This window comes from Artemia sp. Qi Xiang Cuo, chromosome 4 (genome assembly GCF_049724085.1).
Source record: "Artemia sp. Qi Xiang Cuo chromosome 4, ASM4972408v1, whole genome shotgun sequence".
NCBI lineage: Eukaryota > Metazoa > Arthropoda > Branchiopoda > Anostraca > Artemiidae > Artemia > Artemia sp. Qi Xiang Cuo.
In genome coordinates this window covers 32,482,956-32,502,905 of record NC_142797.1, presented here as the reverse complement: position 1 = coordinate 32,502,905, position 19,950 = coordinate 32,482,956, and the positions used below count along the sequence as shown (strand labels likewise).

Below are 19,950 nucleotides of genomic sequence, written 5' to 3'. Positions count from 1 at the left end.
CCTCAGAATTAACAAAAAAAAATGGATTGTTTGAAGTGAACATTGTACCATTTAATAATTACAGAAAAAAACACTTTTTACGGTGATGTATATCTCAGTCCCTTTCAACTCAACACCCGCTTAACTTGATAGAGGAGACCTGAGAGTTTTGAAGTCAAAAATTCTTTCCTCTAATTCAGTTGAAATTTTTAAAGAATATAGTCTGCAGTGTGAGTATGTCATAAATATAAGGCATCTTTCTCCAGAATTATTAGTTAAGTTGGTTTTACACGACATGGTATATCAAATTGAAATTCCAACCGCGTGGCTAATCCTTCCGCAGGGTTGGTAGGTCAAAGTCAGAGCATAGCGTGCCAAAGCCAAATATTGCTGAGATTCTCGTTGGATTTTGGCTTGAATTTTCAGAAATTTTCAGGAATTTCAGAAATTTTCAGGAATTGATAGTTAAATTAATTTCAGAAAGTTTTGCTAACTTAGTCTAACTACTTTCTTTATCATATCGCAGCAAGTTTGTCTGAAAATTCATTGTCTAAATAAGGGGCAGATACTGTATGGTACAAAAAACAATGGGTTCTTTTTTTGCGCTGACTTCATATAGACTATGCCTACTTTAGCTACAAGCAGTGCCCTTTGCGCATGCTTTCCTGATGCTATATACTATGTGGATGAACCTTACGTTGTGTAAAAGAAACATATGTAATTCAAGAAGAAAATGCCATAAATAAGTGAATTTTCTATCTCCGTCTTCTGAAAGTAAACGGTGATAACATACCCCTCGAAATTCTGCATATTCCTTTGGGGAGTTTTAGAGAAGTAGGACGTAAATTGTATTTTCAGGGCTAGATTAAAAAAAAAACGATGACATTTTTTATATTATCATCTAATTTTGGCCAAGGTTGTGTTGCCACTTCTATTTTGTATATTTAAAAAAATACAAGCAAAAGTTAATTTAAAAACCATTTTTTTTCAAAACTTTAAACGAACGAAGATTATCATATTACTTTACGTATTTTTATATTTTAACACGCTTTTTCTCAAGGATTTTTCTGCTCTTAAACAACATCATGTCTTTTTTTTTGTGTGTGTGGGTTTTTTAATTTCAATAAAGCACTAGTTTTCAAAATCCTATAAAATACAGGGAAATATCATGAGTATTTATTTCATCTGGTTCTGGTGGTATAAGTTGCATCTGCTCTGAAGCGATCATTTTTGTCCGTTTTAAGTTTAAACTTCGCTCTTTACCTCTATCAGGAAAACTTTGTCTTTTTTAAAACGTTCAAGATTACCCCCTTAGGGACAACCTAGTAAAGAACCCACCCTAGCTCATAGTAACCGAACATTTACAAACATGTTTTGAAATCATATTCAGGGGTTATGAAATCTAACCATAGGCGAATAAAAATACAGATCAGCAGCCTATGTATCTTCTGCAAAAAGTATGCACATTGAATGCCTATGAATTAACTGTTAAAATACATATACAAGTAATAATTCCCATTATAAAACCAGTTCAGCTCCGTATAGCCCATCTAGCGAATTAAATACTGTAGTCTAATAAATAAATACTCTTAATTTTTATGCATGATCTAACCAAATTATTTGAGCCAACAAAATGCCGTCCACCAGCTTCTCAAGGAATATCACAAAAAAAAAACCAAAAATGAATTATTATTCATAGGTTATGTAAGCTGTAATAGCAAGAAACAGTTTCCTTGAACTGTGTAATTAACAATATTGCAAAATAACAATCCAGAATGCAAAGAAAAGATAAACTATTTTTATTTGCAAATCATTCAAGTGGCTTGTTCATGGCTCGTAAACCAATTAAACTAATTTATTGTTTTATATGCCCTGGTAAACCGAAGGCAATTTTTCTGTCAAATTTCCTAATCAACAAATTAACAATAAAAACTGTGATGCAAATGTTAGTGAAAAGCAATCATAAAAATATAAATGCTACGTCAACTGCAAAGAAGAATTGTTTTTTGCAAGTTATGAAGGTTCTCTCAGGCGTCAAGCCTAAGGTTCTTGTGGTTCTACCCCCCCCCCCCCCCAAAAATTCCCCCTGGATAATTTCGGATGTTCATTAGAAGAGGAATTGAAATTTCTACTCATTTGTTCAAGTCTGAGGCAAATACTATAGCGTTGCCCATGGTAAAGAGCCGCAAGGGTTCAATGTATCATTATTTTTTCCCCTAGAGGCACTTCATTTGGAAGAAGGGGGGGGGGGTCGTGAAAACTTCGGAGGTAGGCTTCTTTGATGGCAAGTTAAGAGTTCCAGTGCCCTTTTAAGAAACAAAAGTGATCAGAGGCCAACAAGTCCCAGTCCTTAAACTCTTTTTGATATCTGGTCCTTTAGTAACACCTTAGAATATTGATCGACATTTTGAGGCATCTATTTTTGTACTTTCTCTGTGGCTGCTCAATTTTGCGTCTGGGGGAACTTTCCATGGGATGGATTATCTGGATGGTGGGGGATTTTCCGCGAGGGAGGGGGGGGGCGATTTACCGGTGTGAGGGAAACGCCGACTACCGGTTCTTGTACTCAAGGCCTCTTGTACACTACTGCAGTTTTGCGCTGAGCGATTCCAACGGCAAAATAAAACCGCTAACGGCACGTTTATAAAACGACAGCAATAAATATTGTTGTTAATGATTCGACTCGTACTTCAAACGGTAAAAGACGGTTATAAACACTACAAAACGTTGTAGCGGACATGTCCATTCGTTTTCGAAAAGCCTGTTTTCTAAAAGTGTCACTTTCTTAGAATCGATGCTTACTGCGCTCTGTTCGAATCGCAGCTGAGGCTAAATGCTCTGGAAGTATTTATTAGAGAGGATATACAACTATCCCCAAAGCATTCTTGAAATGAACAACATGCTGGAAAATCTTTCAATTTTATAATCAGATGGTAGGTATAATTGTACTAAACAGAATAATTGGCAACCACTTGTGTAATAGGAAACCACTTGTGTTAATACGTTAATTAAATAAAAAAAAACAAATTTTTTTAACTGAAAGTAAGGAGCGACATTAAAACTTAAAACGAACAGAAATTATTCCGTATATGAGAGGGGCTGTCCCCTCCTCAACGCCCCGCTCTTTACGCTAAAGTTTTTTACTGTTTTAAAAAGTAGAGTTGTGAGAAAAAGTCAAACTTTAGCGTAAAGAGCGGGGCGTTGAATAATTTATGTTCGTTTTAAATTTTAATATGACTCCTTAATTTCAATTAAAAAAAAACTTGTTTTTTATTTAATTTCTCAACGTATTTGAATTAATGCAGCTTTCATTTTGGCTCACCGCACATGAATAATTAAAACAAAATTTGCATATTAATTTAACTTTTTTTGGGCTAAATGGATTTCTCGAAAATTTGATCTGACGTAACTTACGAATTAACTTGCGCAACGAAGTTCTATATGCGTATATTTTTATTACGTATATTAGGGGTTCGCCCCCTAGCCAATACTTTGCTTTTTACGCTAAAGTTCAAATTTTGTTCCAACTCTTTGAGAATGACCCCTTAATCACAAAGGCCATTAATAAGAATAAATAGCTCTGATGAAAATACAAAAAAAAACTTTATTATGTGTGTTATTGTCATGTGTTATGATTCTGTGGGCAAACGTTTTTGTTTTTTGTTGTTTTTTTTTTCAACATGGCCCAAAGAGGCTTTCGTTTTTGCAATAAATACGTATCTATATATCATGACCAGCTATCGAAAGAAAGAAAAAAACCGTACGAGCAGATATGGCAAATCTGACAGCTCCCAGTTCGACTTTTCAACGCTCACCCCAAATAAAATATTATGTTCGCCCTGGTAGAGAGTCCGTCGGAAAGAGGTCTTAAATTATGTTCATCTAACTTCATTCAGACAAAAAAAAATGGAAAAGTCATTGTTTAAATTTCAACCTTGACATTTGAGTGTATTTACATGGTTTGAAAGGCGCCCTGAAATAAAGTCACCCTTTGGATCCTGAATGCTAATTTTTGCAAAAACGGCTCACGGACCAGTCCTTAAATTCCTCCTATCCTCCTTAAATCCTATCCTCCTATCCTCCAGGACCAGTCCTTAAATTCCTCCTATCCTCCTTAAATCCTATCCTCCTATCCTCCAGGACCAGTCCTTAAATTCCTCCTATCCTCCTTAAATCCTATCCTCCTATCCTCCAGGACCAGTCCTTAAATTCCTCCTATCCTCCTTAAATCCTATCCTCCTATCCTCCAGGACCAGTCCTTAAATTCCTCCTATCCTCCTTAAATCCTATCCTCCTATCCTCCAGGACCAGTCCTTAAATTCCTCCTATCCTCCCTCACACTTAGAAAACTGACACAGTTTCATCTAAACTATACAACAATTGCATATGTCGTCCTAGCAGTAACCATTCCATCAGGCATACAAAAAATTGGTACTTGCATGTTATAGCGGCCACACTTTGTTCTTGATAGGTAATTAAATAAAAAAAAACAAGTTTTTTTTAACTGAAAGTAAGGAACGACGTTAAAACTTAAAACGAACAGAAATTATTCTGTATATGAAAGGGGCTGTCTCCTCATCAACGCCCCGCTCTTTACGCTGAAGCTTTCCATTGTTAAAAAAAAATAGAGTTGTGAGAAAGTCAAACTAGCGTAAGGAGCGAGGCGTTGAGTAGGGGACAGTCTCTTTCATACACGGGATAATTTCTGTTCGTTTTAAGTTTTAACGTCGTTCCTTACTTTCAGTTAAAAAAAACTTGTTTTTTTTTTCTATTTAATTTTCGAACGTTTTTGAATTAATACAGGTTTTTATTTTGGCTCACCGTACATGAATAATTTAAAAAAAATGAATATCAATTTCAATTATATTTGGTTAAAGGGATCTCTTAAAACATGTTCAAATTTATTTACGAGCGTTTTTATTAGTAATAAATATACGTAACTTATGAATTAACTTGCTTACTGAAGCTCTATGTTCTTATATTTTTAATACATATATTAGAGGGTTCGCCCCCTAGTCAATACCTTGCTCTTTAAGCTAAAGTTCGAATTTTGTTCCAATTCTTTAAAAATGACCCCTTAATCACAAATGCCGTTAATCAGAATAAATAGCTCTTATAAAAGTACTAAATAATCTTTAGCTTAAAGAGCGAGGTATTGACTAGGGGATGAACCCAATCATATACGTTATGTTTTCTGTCGTTTTAAGTTTTGATGTTGCTCCTTACATTCAGTTAAAAAACTTGTTTTTTTTTATATATAATTTCTGATCTTTTTTTAAATAATGCTGGGGAATCCGGCACCCCCTTCATAGCAATGTTCCTCCTCTCATGAAAACTTCCTTCATGGTAAGATCCTCCCACATAACCCCCGACCCACTCCCCCCCACTACCAGAAAAATCCCCTCTGAAAACGTCTGTATACTTCCCAATAACCAATAGCCTACTATATGTTAACATTGGGTATAAAGTTAAGAACTTTCAGCCCTCCCCCGGGGACTTTGGGGGATTAAGTCATCCTAAAAGACATAGTTATCATATTTTCGACCATGCTGAACAAAATGGCTATCTCAAAATTTTGATCGGGTGACTTTGGGGAAAAAATTAGCGTGGGATGGGGCCTTTTTGCCCTCCATTTTTTTTTGGTAACTTAAAAAAGGCAATATAACTTTTACCTTCCGCTTGAGTTAATCCTCTCATGATATTCTAGAACCATTGGGTCGATACGACCACCATTGAAAAAAAAAACAAAAAAAAAACAAACAAACAAATAAACACGCATCCGTGTACTTCGTTCTGGCAAAAAATGGCAAAATCCACATTTTTGCAGATAGGAGCTTGAAACTTCCGCAGTAGGGTTCTCTGATACGCTGAATATGGTGGTGTGATTTTCATTAGGGTTCTATAACTTTTAGGGGTTCTTTTCCCCTTTTTTCGAAAATCAGCCAAATTTTCTCAGGCGCGTAACTTTTAGGTGAGACTAAACTTGATAAAACTTATATATTTGAAATCAGCATTAAAATCTGATTCTTTTAATGTATCTATTGGTATCAAAAATCCGTTTTCTACAGTTTCGGTTACCATTGAGCCGGGTCGCTCCTTACTTACAGTTCGTTACAACGAACTGTTTGATAAAACCAGTTTATTGTGTCCAATCGGAGATAATCAGCTTAGCCTGAGCGAGAGAAACAGCTTTGCAGCTATATTTTAATTAAATTTTTAATATATAGAGGTGGTTAGGTATTTAATATAATACATTCTGGGCGGCATGCTTTTCATAACTCTCTGTTGTATTTTCCAAAAATGTGGTTACTTAAGTATTATTTTTTCATCATATTTTGGTATATTTCATTAGGGTTAACCTAACTTCACTTCTTTGGCGTGGTCACTAGGACACATAACAAGGCCGTACCCAGAATTTTTTTTTTCGGAGGGGGTGTTACTAAAAAAAAAATTTTTTTTTGGGGGGGGGGTACAAAAAAAAAACTCAAAAAACGCATACAAAATGTGTTTATGTTCATTTTTGTAACGTTTTTACAAGTCAGACACACATTTCAGGGGGGGGTTCAACCCCCCCCCCTGGATAGAGCCTTGACACATAGTACCAAAAAAATTTACCGCGATTGCGAGGATGGTTTTTCGGTCGAAACCGAACAAACCTAATACAATGCAAAACTTCTTTAAGCCATTTTCTCCCTTTGACAAGAAGTTGAAGTGGCAATTGAGAATAAGAGTATTTTCTTATGCTTCATATACATCATAGGTGTGTGTCACCCGAATTTTGATAGAGGTCGGAAGCTTCCTCTATGTGGGCGGGAGATTTCCGATTCTTGAAAATAGTTTTCTTTAGGAATGAAATCCTTTTTATTAAAGAATTTCATGTTTAATTCTTAACACTTTTAAATACCAAACCTGTCTACAGATATGCCTATGCATTATGAATAGACATGTTTCAAATACACGAGTTTGATAGCCAACGATTGCTTAATCACTATCCTTATCTTTTTCTGGTTGAAAACCGATATACTTAAGATTTAACGAATAATAAAAAGAATCTTGTTCAAGCTAGTAACTTAAGCTAGTGCACCCATAAAAACATTTATTTATAATCCTACTACAGATAACAAATTAAACTATTCATTTAATTAACAAAAAAGCGCACAGTTTTTCTCATGGCAGTAAAGAGCGAAATCAAAGCTTAAAACTAACAAAATTAAAACTAATACAAAGAAACTACTACTACTACTAACAACTCATCACAGCAACAAGCCGCCTGAGGCCAACACAGCTACGCACGCTGCTCCTCCATCCAAATCTATTCAAAGCCTCCCTTTTTACATCCTCCCAGGAAGTTTCCATTTCCTTTAAATCTTTGTTTATGACTTCCTCCCACCCCAAACGAGGACGACCTGCTTTCCTTTTAGCCCTAGACGGTTGGTCGAAAAGAACAATCTTCGGCAATCTGTCATCCTTCATCCGCACAACTCACCGTCATTTGAATTTTCCTCTCTAGATAGTTTATTGGAAAGACTCTTTGAACATTTGGTTACTATTGGCTGCAATTCGCTCTTTACTAGAGAGCAGCTACTGCTCCAATTATAAATTGCAACCACTGTTGCAACCACGATGGACATAATTGTAAAAAGATATAAGAGCGCAAGTGGTTTAAACTCTAAATTTAAAAACATTCTATCATGCTATTTAGCTCGTTTTAGGGTTGTTGTTATTCTAAAAAAAAAAAAAAATGAAGGTAATAAAGATCCAAGCTGAAACTTAAAACGAGTAAAAATCATTACTTCAGAGCCTATGAAACACATATCTAGAGAACTAGTGCAAAAAAAAAAACGACTAACCGAATGACAAAAAACAAAACGCGCACATAAGAAACAAGAATGTTTTACTTTTATATCGTAAAAATGTCCTAAGCGTATTATGGTGCAAACGAACAAAAAATCCTGTATTGATAAGCTGCTTTGGGTCCAAAAGTAGAGTTAACTTACAGCCCCCATATCCCCAAAAATATCTTGACCCTTGTAAACGCTGAACCTGTATATCAGCCAATTAGTTTTTGATGTGTAGATTAAGCTACGCTATTTTACCATGGAGAGATTTTATGGAAAACTTTCTAATTTCGGAGAAACGACAATGGTTTATTGTCTCTGCACAGTTAAACCAGTCTATATATAATTAGCAGTAAGTTTACCGCAGATGATTTATGGCTCTTCATTCTCGGTGCGAACAAAAAGCTCCTCCCAGTTCTTCATGCATTAGCATGTTAGTGTGTATGCGTCAATCAATGAGAGATGGTTCGAAATTGTATTATTCGTAATTGCGAAAGCAGAAAAAAACTTGGTGAGCCGGCCAAGTGGTTTGCAACTATCCCATCTCACAGGTATGACTTAATTTATACACAAATTATGACTTAGGCTAATCTATTATTTATATACAGTGGACTTCACTGATTGGCCTATGTAGGATTTCTAAAAAAGGGGGCGGGGGGTTGATGAAATTTCTGAAAATAAGGAATTTTTTTTCTTCTAATAACTGGTGGAATAAATGTGATGGTTTCAGGGGCGGATCCAGGATTTTTTAGGGAGGGGGGGGGGGGCAAAAAAGGTTGATCCGATAAACTTGCGTTAGGAGCAAGTTTAATTAACGCAAACTTGCGTTAATTTGGTAAATTACACTACTTTAGACTACGTTAGGGGGGGCCTCACCCCCCCCTCTGGATCCACCACTGGATGGCTTATCTTTTTTTAACGTCGGGATTTTTATTTTCTCAAATTGTAGTTACTGCATGACTTGAAAAAGGCTAATTACATGTTTTGGCAGAGAGCCGAGATAAGACCTAGTTTCGTGCTCAATCAATGTTTTCGTATAAAATGGGCAGACCTGTCCTGAGCTTTAAAGAATAAACACCTCTGTTAGAAAATCTTTGCGCTTTTTGAATTTAGATAGCGATTAGGGTTCCTGATTGAGACAAATTTTAGGGTTCGAGGAAACTGGCTGCGAGGACTTACACCTTGAACAATTTATAAGATATTTTGCGCACACGTGCATGTTACGAAGTAAAATTTAAGAATCCGGAAATCGAGAGACGTACCTATCAAGGAAAATAAACTAGCCAGTAATTATTTTAGTTTTAGTAGTTTAAATATTTGATTATCTCATTTTTTGAACAAAGGGGCAAATTTTTTTTAAACTTGTGTTTGATTATCTCCTTAATGAGATCCTCAGTACTACAGACAATAAAAATCAAACAAATATCAATAAACATATGTGAAAAGTGGAAGTGACTACATTTAATTTAAATGCAAGTCTACACTCATGCCCACCACGTAATTTCCCTTTGAGAAAAAATTGATAAAACTTTTAAAACTGAAATATCAATGCGAAGCGCCAAATATCATAATCAAATGTCATCGCATTATGGCATTGTTCAAATAGAACTTATTTTTAACTTGATTATCGTTGTAAATTGATTCTTTGTCTTTCTTTCCATTCTTAAACCAATGTTATATTTACCTCTTGCATTATTACAGCCCACTATATATACATTTATATAAATTTATATGCAGTGTTACAGCCATACCAATTCTTCTCCTTTCCTTTTTTATTCTTTAATAATAATTTCTGGTCGTTTTGAGTTTGAGTTATTGTAGGCTTCTATTTCTACTGATCTTAAGTTTAATATGCCCTTTACTTTTCTTTAAAAAAAACTTTCTTTTTCGTAAAGTTTTCGTAGTATATATATATGTGTATATATATATGTGTATATATATATGTGTATATATATATATATATATATATATATATATATATATATATATATATATATATATATATATATATATATATATATATATATATATATATATATATATATATATATATATATATATATATATATATATATATGTGTGTGTGTATGTGTGTATATATATATATATATATATATATATATATATATATATATATATATATATATATATATATATATATATATATATATATATATATATATATATATATATATATATATATATATATATATATATATATATATATATATATGTGTATATATATATCGGCACGTACAAACAGCTCCTCTCATTTGATCTGCCATTAGCGGTCCAATTACCCTGGAACACGTATTTTGGCAGAGACTTTCTCAAAATGCCTTTAAAACCAACTCGAGACTTCATAACCTACTTGTAATCAAGGAGGCACACTTGTGCCTCTATAAAGAGGCGACCCACCACAATGTTAAGTGATTTCAGGTCCTAGAGGTCGCAGAGAGACGGCGGTAATCGCATTTTGTAGCCCAAGCTCAAACTAAGAAACTTGCAAAATTTCATCCTCTTCCGACTTTATCTTCATGGGGTAAACTGGGCCGGAAGTTTCGACCCTCCCACCGCAGCCCCCCTTTAACGTTGTCCGATTGGGCTGAAATTTAGAGGTTAAGCTTTCCTAGGGTCTGGGAGCTTATCCTCGAAATTTCAGCTCAATCCGATCACTTCTTCCCTGTTTTCAAAAAACCAAATATAGCCACTTAAAATTCATCATTTCTTTTTTTTCTTAGCCACGCCTACAGGCCACAGTTGGCAACAGATCCGGTTGAATGAGGACTCAGTCGAAGCAGAATTCGACCTGTAAGGGCCTTTTGATATTTTCAGACCGAAAAAATTATCCCCCGAATTTACATTTACGAAAAACCTTGTTTTCCTATATTAGCCCATGTTAATTTTTCCCACCACAACCCCCTTTTACGTTGTCTGATCGGGCTGAAATTTAGAGAATAATCTTTCCTGGGGCCTGGGAGCTTATCCTCGAAATTTCAGCTCAATCTAATCACTCCTTCCTTGTTTTCCAAAAACCAAATATCTAGTTTTGCTTGCGTCAAAAAGATTCATCACCTCACTAAAAAACAAGTATAAATATGTCTCTTTAGTGTAGTGGTGAGACTCCTGGTTGTCAGGCGGAAAACCTGAGTTCGATCCACCGTTAGATAAAATTTTTTATATACTGAATTTAAATTTTTTAAAAAAAACTCTGTTTCTTTCTTAAATTATTTGAAAAAAATTATGTTTTCTAAAGAGTTAAAGAGGATGAGTTACAAGGTCGACCCTTAAAACACCCTGTCGAGAAAGAAAAGAATAATACACAATCATCTAAAAGTTAGTCAAGCAATAATAAGTAATAAACTGTACAAAAACGTGCAGAAATTATTTGAAAAAAACTACGTTTTCTAAAGAGTTAAAGAGGCTGAGTTACAAGGTCGAACCTTAAAACGTACAGGGATTAGGAGGCACAGTTGAGGGCTGCCGCCCCCAAACCCCGCTTTCGCAGCCTTTAAATAAAAAAAAAAGTTTTTAAACTGAAAGTAAGGAGCGACATTAAATCTTAAAACGAACAGAAATTATTCCGTATATGAAAGAGGCTGTGCCCTCCTCAACGCCTCGCTCTTTACGCTAAAGTTTGAGTTTCTCACAACTCTTTTTTAAACAATAAAAACTTTAGCGTAAAGAGCGAGGCGTTGAGGAGGGCACAGCCTCTTTCATATACGGAATAATTTCTGTTCGTTTTAAGATTTAATGTCGCTCCTTACTTTCAGTTTAAAAAACTTTTTTTTTATTTAAAGGCTGCGAAAGCGGGGTTTGGGGCGGCAGCCCCCCAACTGTGCCTCCTAATCCCTGTACGTTTTAAGGTTCGACCTTGTAACTCAGCCTCTTTAACTCTTTAGAAAACGTAGTTTTTTTCAAATAATTCCTATAAACATCTAATAATAACATTGCACTACTAATAACCGATTTTCATATATGTATTGGAATAAATTAATTTAAAATTAGTTTCTTCAAAATTTAGCGTTACAACGCCGAATCCAAGTTTCTTATTCAAGAGATGTCTGACTTGTCTGCCCGCGAAAAGATCTAATGTCGCTTATGTTTCTACGTTCTCTGGAGCACTCGCACCTCGGTCCGGGTTTTTATAATGGGTGAGATACAGAAAGATCATACTGCCTGTTATATATACAGTGAGCTAAACTGTCCAACAGGACCACCATGTTTTCGGAGATCTGAAGGAAAATATGAAGCACCAACAGGACTTTGTTCTGTCCTATTTATTTCCTTCTTTTTTAATTATTTGAAAAAAACTACGTTTTCTAAAGAGTTAAAGAGGCTGAGTCAAAAGTTCGAACCTTAAAACGTACAGGGATTAGGAGGTACAGTTGGGGGGTTGCCGCCTCCCAAACCCCCCACTTTCGCAGCCTTTAAATAAAAAAAAAGATTTTTAAACTGAAAGTAAGGAGCGACATTAAAACTTAAAACGAACAGAAATTATTCCGTATACGAAAGGGGCTATCCCCTCCTCAACGCCTCGCTCTTTACACTAAAGTTTGACTTTCTCACAACTCTTTTTTAAACAATAAAAACTTTAGCGTAAAGAGCGAGGCGTTGAGGAGGGCACAGCCCCTTTCATATACGGAATAATTTCTGTTTGTTTTAAGTTTTAATGTCGCTCCTTACTTTCGGTTTAAAAAACTTCTTTTTTATATTTAAAGGCTGCGAAAACGGGTGGTTTGGGTGGCGGCAGCCCCCCAACTGTACCTCCTAATCCCTGTACGTTTTAAGGTTCGAACTTTTGACTCAGACTCTTTAGAAAACGTAGTTTTTTCAAATAATTTTTGCACATTTTTGTACAGTTTATTACTTATTATTGCTTGACTAACTGTTAGCTGATCGTGTCAGGAGTTAAAGTTGAGGGGCTGCCGCCCCCAAACCCCCTGCTCTTTACGATTAAGGAGGCACACTTGTGCCTCTTTAAAGAGTTCTTCTGGAGACGCCTGTTAAGCCGAAGGATTTAATAGATTGGATTTAAAAAAGAAACTGAGTTTCTTTTTTAAACTTTAAATTCAATATGTAAAAAAATTTTTCTTACGGGGAATCCAGCCCGGGTCTTCCGCCTGACAGTCAGGAGTAGTGACCACTGCACTAAAGAAACGTCACATTATTTTTATTCCGTGTGATGTATTTTTGACGCAAACAAATCCCCACAAAACCTGATATTTGGTGTTTTGAAAACAGGAAAGGAGTGATAGAATTGAGCTGAAATTTTTAGGATTAGTTATCAGGTTCCAGGGAAACTCATCCTCTAATTTTCAGTCCGATCGGACAGCCTTACAGGGGGGCTGTGGTGGGAAAATTTAACATGGGATCTTATAGGAAAATAAGGTTGTTCGTAAATGTAAATTCGGGGGATAATTTTTTCTGTCTGAAAATATCAAAAGGCCCTAACTCGTCGAATTCCGGTTTGAATGAGTCCTCATTCATCCGGATCCGTTGCCAACTGTGGCCTGTAGGCGTGGCTAATAAAAAAAAAGAGAAATGAACTTTAAGTGGCTATATCTGGTTTTAGGAAAACAGGGACGGAGTAAGCTGATTGATCTGAAATTTCGATGATATACTCCCGGGCCCCAGGACAACTTAACCCATAAATTTCAGTCCAGTTGGACAACGTTAACGGGGGGTTGTGGTGGGAGGGTCGAAACTTCCGGCCCACTTTACTCCATGAAGATAAAGTCGGAGGAGGATGAAACTTTGTATGTTTAGTTTGAGCTTGGGCTACAAAATGCGATCACCGCCGTCTCTCTGCGACCGCGAGGAAATCGCTTACCATTGTGGTGGGTCGCCTCTTTATAGAGGCACAAGTGTGCCTCCTTGATGTGTTACCAATTTCATTTTAAGGGTAGAAATTAAAGTGACAAGGGTCTAATCCCCGACGTTCTGCCGAAAGTATGGACCTCTGACCATATTTTGATACCATATTTTGAAAAGCTAGGCAGGATCCTTGAATGGGGCCAAATATGATGGGTTTTGCTTGTCCTTGAGCCAGATCCAGCACTAAGTAAGCTCAAATGGAGCTTTACAGTCTGTCCCAGAGGAGAATATCTGAAGTTGTTCCATCAAGCTTTCGTTTCGTCGAGCCATGTTTCTGCTTCGGTGTGGACAGTTTCATTCAAGTAAGTATATAGCAGCTTGAAATTGAAGTTAGATTAAAATTTAGAAATGCATAAACCGTGCAACGGTCCCCTGGTCCCATTACCATTTTTTCTAGAATAATATATAGAATTTTTGGGGTATCCGAAAAAGGATCATTCCCCAGCAGACCCAAATTTTGGATTTTGGTTGTCTTGGCTATTTTATTTTCTGCGTTTGTGATTGAGAAGAACAACGGTATCACATGTGTCTACCAACTTTATTAGTTATATCATTGTTAAATAGATTGGAGCTTATCCTTTGCTCCATTCTTAGTATTAGTGACAACAATGGAAAGTTGGCTCACGTGAGGGGAATCAACTTTTGAACTAAGAGACATAATTTATTTTAGCACTTGCCACAAATCTGTGAAGGTTGATAAAAGCGCATTGTATGATCTTTTGTACACATTCTTCCATGAAGTGCATTATTTCTGGAGTCCCGAGGGGCTGACAACTTCATTGCTGTGGTTTGCTTAAAAAAAAACTAAATTAGAATATGAATCTGCATAACGAAAAAAAAAGTGAGAATTCAGTTTATAAGTTGAGCTGGAGGCAAAAAGTGGATCCATGACTTCCCATCAATGCCTCATTAAATTTTTACCAGAAAGTCAGGCATATTATGTCTTGTTTAAAGCAGAATCATGAAAACATTTTCGATCTGTATTACTAGATGCTCAAAATAAACCTGCTTACCCTACAACGTCCCATGCTCCTCCTAGTGCCAACTCTTTTGAAGAAAAGTAGGGACCTTGCACCTTGTTTAAATCATAAAATCACGGAACGTGCAAGTATTTCTTATCTTCGAAATCGGAGGACTAAATAGTCCTGAGACTCATTGCATTTCTAGCTTTTTAGCGGAAAAGTAGAAATGATACATTTTGTCTAGATTTGCAATGATTTTCAATCTTAGCATTTAAAGTCATTTGCTCCTTTGTGCGACTTGTGTTCCAGAATTGATAGTGCAGCAGAGGCACCTAACATCGGAAAAATACAATCAAGCTTGACACCTGACATAGCGAGAGCAAGATTTTGGTTCTCTCGAGATCAAATATAGAATCAAAACGCTTTCAATCGAAGCTTATATAGGCTACACGCAACCATATTAATCCAGAGGTGGGGTTGAAGAATATGTTTACAAAAGGGCATTCCCAAGAACGTCCTCCTGAATATTTCTAATAAAATATACCAAATTGAAAAAAAATCGGAATGTTTCCCGCTAATAAGAACCCTTTCGCAAAAGATTCAGAACACTCTCATCCCCACACCCCCAGAGCTCAGACCCCGCGACGTTCATATACCCAGTTTCAACACCAAAAAGAGATATTATGAACTTTTCATCGAGATTGGTTTTATAAATATTCAGATAAACATTGGAAAAGTCCGTTTTCTGGACAAGATCATACTTTAAATAGAGTTTGAATGTTATATTTACATAAGAACAAAGTATTCAGCAAACAAGTTAAGAACGCAAAAGGAAAAATGAGGTAATTCTTATTTCTGACATGATTCTGCTTGAGCATATGAATTAAAAGCACATAAAAGAATGATTGCAATGCTTTCGATGCCTAATGAAAAATAAAATTGTAGGTAGAAATCTTCTTTGAAATGTAGTACAGTACAGGAGTCAAAACTACTTATTCATTACCATAAATACAAAATAGGCCCCAACACTGAATTTTATTTTTAAGACATAAAAGGCAGCGTAGGCTATAGTAACCAAAAAGGATGTTTTTTCTTGATCAGGGGCAACGCTATAGCGTTGCCTATAGTAAAGGCCGTACGGCTCCAATGTTTTATTAATATTATTTTTTTTTTTTCCCCAGAGGCACTTCATATGGAAGGGATCGTCGTAGAAACTTCAAAGGGGGCTCATTCGATTGGAAATAGCCCTCAAAAATTTTGAGATAGCCATTTTGTTCCACGTAGTTGAGGATTCAGGAAGCTATGTAATTGAGGATGACAACCCTCCAGATGCTTCATAGCGCGGGTTGTTAATTATGCCCCGGGGACATATTAGGTTTTGTATAGACAACGTTGTCGTAAAAGCTTCAAAAGCTACTCATTCGATTGTAAATTTAAATGGCTAGTTCCCTTTTTAACAGGCGAAAGTGATTGGAAGGCAACTCACACCCCTTCCACGCCCACCATTTCCCCAAACATATCCAATCAAAATTCTAATATAGCCATTTTGTTCAACGTAGTTGAAAGTTCTGGAAATTATATCTTTGAGCAGGACTCTCTCCCCACAGTCTTCAGGGCCAGGGTTTATGAGTTATACCCTGGGGGCATATATGGTTCTTATGGAGGGAATGTTCATATAAACTTCAGAGAGGGCTCATTTGATTGGAAATTGAAAGTTCTAGTTCACTTTTTAAGGGGGAACGGAATAGCAAAATTCCCGGCTATCTCTTCCATGTTAAATATTTTTAGCTTGTTTAGCGATAACAGACGCATAAAGTCATCAATTTTGGTTTCTATCTGTTCCTCTGATCTAGCAACATAATCTGAGTTTGCTATTTGTTTTATTTTTTTGTCTGGTCTTTCTAAATTAGGCTTTTTTGCGCAAATTCTATTTGAACTTGTCTAAAGAACAGTAAATACAAGTTTAATAAAATTAACACGGACTTGTAGAGGATTTTGAAAGGCACAATTTGACCTTTTTTTTTCCTAATCAATTCAAAAAAGACATTTTCATAAGTTTATTTGTTTCTACTAAAAGTTATTACCATCAGTTTTATATTAGAAACTCCTGAACTGTTGCATATTTAGTTTCAATAGGTGGGTATAAAAACCAGTCATCAGGTGATAAACAGTCATGGTTTCAACTTGTATCGGCTGGCATGATGAGTTAATGTTTCAGCATAATATGCAAATGGAAATGCTCTGTCTAATTAGATTGCAGTCAAAGATTTTGAAAGAAAAGAAAGGCAATAAAAGAAGAACTTGGCCTAGTTAGTTCACAAAAGTGCTTTGTGAAATACAAGGGCGCAGGCAGAAGATTTTCCGGGAGGGGGGGCAAACGCCAAAATATCCGTGGGGGTGGGGTGACATGGGATATATTTCAGGTGAAATATCCATGGTGAAATATGGTAAAGAAGCGTAATAAAAGAGGCATTGGCTTGGTGACTGTGCAGAAGCACAGGGAAAAACTAAAGCAGAAATACAAAAAGCTTGGAAGACGACGACTTACAAAACATTTACTCGACTTGAAGGAAACATCTCTTCAAGAAAAGCCTGCAGCAGAACTCCCAAGACTGAAACTCTTAGGAAGTTGTCCAGACGAATTAAATAGATTTAAAGCGATAAAAAAAAGCAACACGGGGAACGGAGGAGAGGGCAAACACACATTTTATGTTTAAGTTTATTTAATCATTTTCTTTCTTTTTCAATTCTATTCACCTACACTTTCAAATTAAAACACCCTGAACTTGCCTTAGGATGAAGCATGTGACTTATGACCCTTCAATTTTTATCTTAATTGGTCCCTAGTAGAAAAAATAGCATACAACTATAATTCATTCTATTCTGTAGCGTAAATCTCGAAAAAAACTAGACTTTGATCTATGAGCTTCTACTTAGTCACTGGCAGATCCAGGGATGGGCCACCCCCTCAACATTTTCCTGGCACCAATTTGGTCAGTTATTGGCACTTTTTTCTGCGTTACCAAAAGTATTGGGTACATAATTCTCAAAGGCTCATTAAATGTAATTAAACAAATAGAAAAAATTTTCAACTAAAGTAAGGAGCAAGTTTAAAACTCAAAATAAATTGAAATTACTTTGTATATAAGGGGGACAGCCCCCTTTGCAACACCCTGTTCATTAAACGAAAGTTTTTTAGTGCTTTGAAACATCTTTTTTTTTCCAATTGCAAAGTTTCTTAAAAAATTTGAACAAAAGCCAAACTTCACAGTAAAGAGTAAGGAGTTAAGCATGAGACAGATTTTAGATCTTTTACATAACTGAAGCCATCAAAAGCTCTGCAATAGGATTTTCTTATCGATAAATACATTGCATTCATTGGTGTGCGTGTAACTGAACCCCAAGAGTAGTATCTATATACACAGTTTCACACCTACATTCACACCTACAAGACCATACACAGTTTCACACCTACATTCACACCTACAAGACCATACACAATTTCACACCTACATTCACACCTACAAGACCATACACAGTTTCACACCTACATTCACGCCTACAAGAATATGGTCAAAAGTGTAATAGATTTCAAGCCTACATTCAACCCTACAAACCTACATGAAAATATACACATGAATTGCGCAAGGAAAAGCCATGCCTGAGACACTACACTCACGAGTGAATATTTTAAAAGTTGGCACACTAAAGTCGAGGTTTTTTAAACTTGGTAATGTATAATGTAGTCAAGCATGTTTTGAGAGTTTGGTCGTAATAATATAATTTAAAGCAAACAGGTTTTTTTTCTGTTTTTGTTGTCAATTGCACAATGAATGTACGTCATGAATCCACGTGTACATTCTTTAAAAAAAAACTGGTATGATATATAGTAGTCAAACATGTTTGGGAGCACACACGAAATTATGTAACTCAACATCTGTTTTTTTTATTTGTCCTTGAAAAACTATATAAAATGTTCATGCACTACAATTCAATTTTCATTATGTTTTAACACATCGATTATAGTACACTACATATTATTAACTGTGAAAACAATGGATTCGTCAATTGTCAATGTGAGTACAGCTTATTAAATTTTTTAATTTATTTCCAGATAAAAAGCATTTACCAGTAAATTCAAATTTCAGGGGGACTTAGCCCCCCTCCCCTCCAACAATACAAAACTTTAAAATATAATGAGTATATTCGATAGAAACGGCAAAGCACGCTTTTTTCTATTATGTAAAACAAAAAACTCCCTTTTCCATTGCTCTGTTAGGAGCATAATTCTGTAGTTTTAGTTCTTTTTCGTTATAATGTCCTTTTCCAATCGCGAGTTTAAAATGTACTATCTTCTTCCACTCTAAATAAAACCATCTGTGTTTAACATGTTGCCAAAGAGGGGATGATTTCAAAACAAAATTTGGCATGCGTCTTATCGGGATTAAGAAAACAAAAAAGATGTATATGTGCGATTCAAGACTCATTGACAAAAGAGTTTGTTTTTTGACCAAATTAGACAGATATTTTTCAATTGTATTTGATGAAAGCAAATGGATTTCACAGATGATTAAGAGGCTTTTATAAAAATATAAGAAAGGGAAGAGGGCAATGAATCAATTCTAACTCGGTTTTCCTTTACTTGGTATCCGTTAAAAACTAAATTTTTGTGTTAAATAAGTAATTCTTGTATCTTTTAAAAGAGCTTTACGGGGTTTGAGAGAGACTCTGTTCCCTGATTCCGTGTGGTTAGAGGGGATTCTTTGTGCAGACTAATTTTTTCTTCTGTAAAAGGGAATTGTTTTTTTCATGCTAAATTTTGCCTTCTTTTTTAAGGAAGAGGATTCATGCAATTACCCTCCCCCGGAAAAGAGAGCTCAGACTAACGGCGTCGCTCCAATACAACAAGTGGAGATAGGCGGTCCATTGGGGGCCACTCACATCCATTCCAGACCGACGCTGCCTGCTCAAAACTCACCAGTGCCAACTCCTATGCAGCCAGGTAGAAAGCTGAAAAGATAATGGATAGTTGCTCACATAATGGGGAGCCCCACTGGCTCACCTGTACAAGGCAGTGACATTGCCACCACATCTATGCAAGAAACGGACGGCACTCAACAGCAGTCTGAATTTGGAAATGTGAGTATTTTCACCTCTAGCTTCTACCTATTTGTATCCAACTTTTTTTTGTTAGTTTTTTTAAGTATTTTCTTTTAGCCATTTTTCACCACCGTAAAAGTGTATGTCAGAGATATTAAAATGTTAATCTCCCCCCCCCCACCCCCGACCATTGT

At 35.9% G+C, this 19,950-nt stretch overlaps 1 protein-coding gene across 1 annotated transcript in view; it reads right to left on the bottom strand.

Moving 5' to 3' along the window:
* The window catches only part of LOC148953021 (unextended protein-like), a 122,294-nt gene that overhangs the window by 89,101 nt on the left and 13,243 nt on the right, over window positions 1-19,950 (bottom strand). The window lies entirely within an intron of this gene.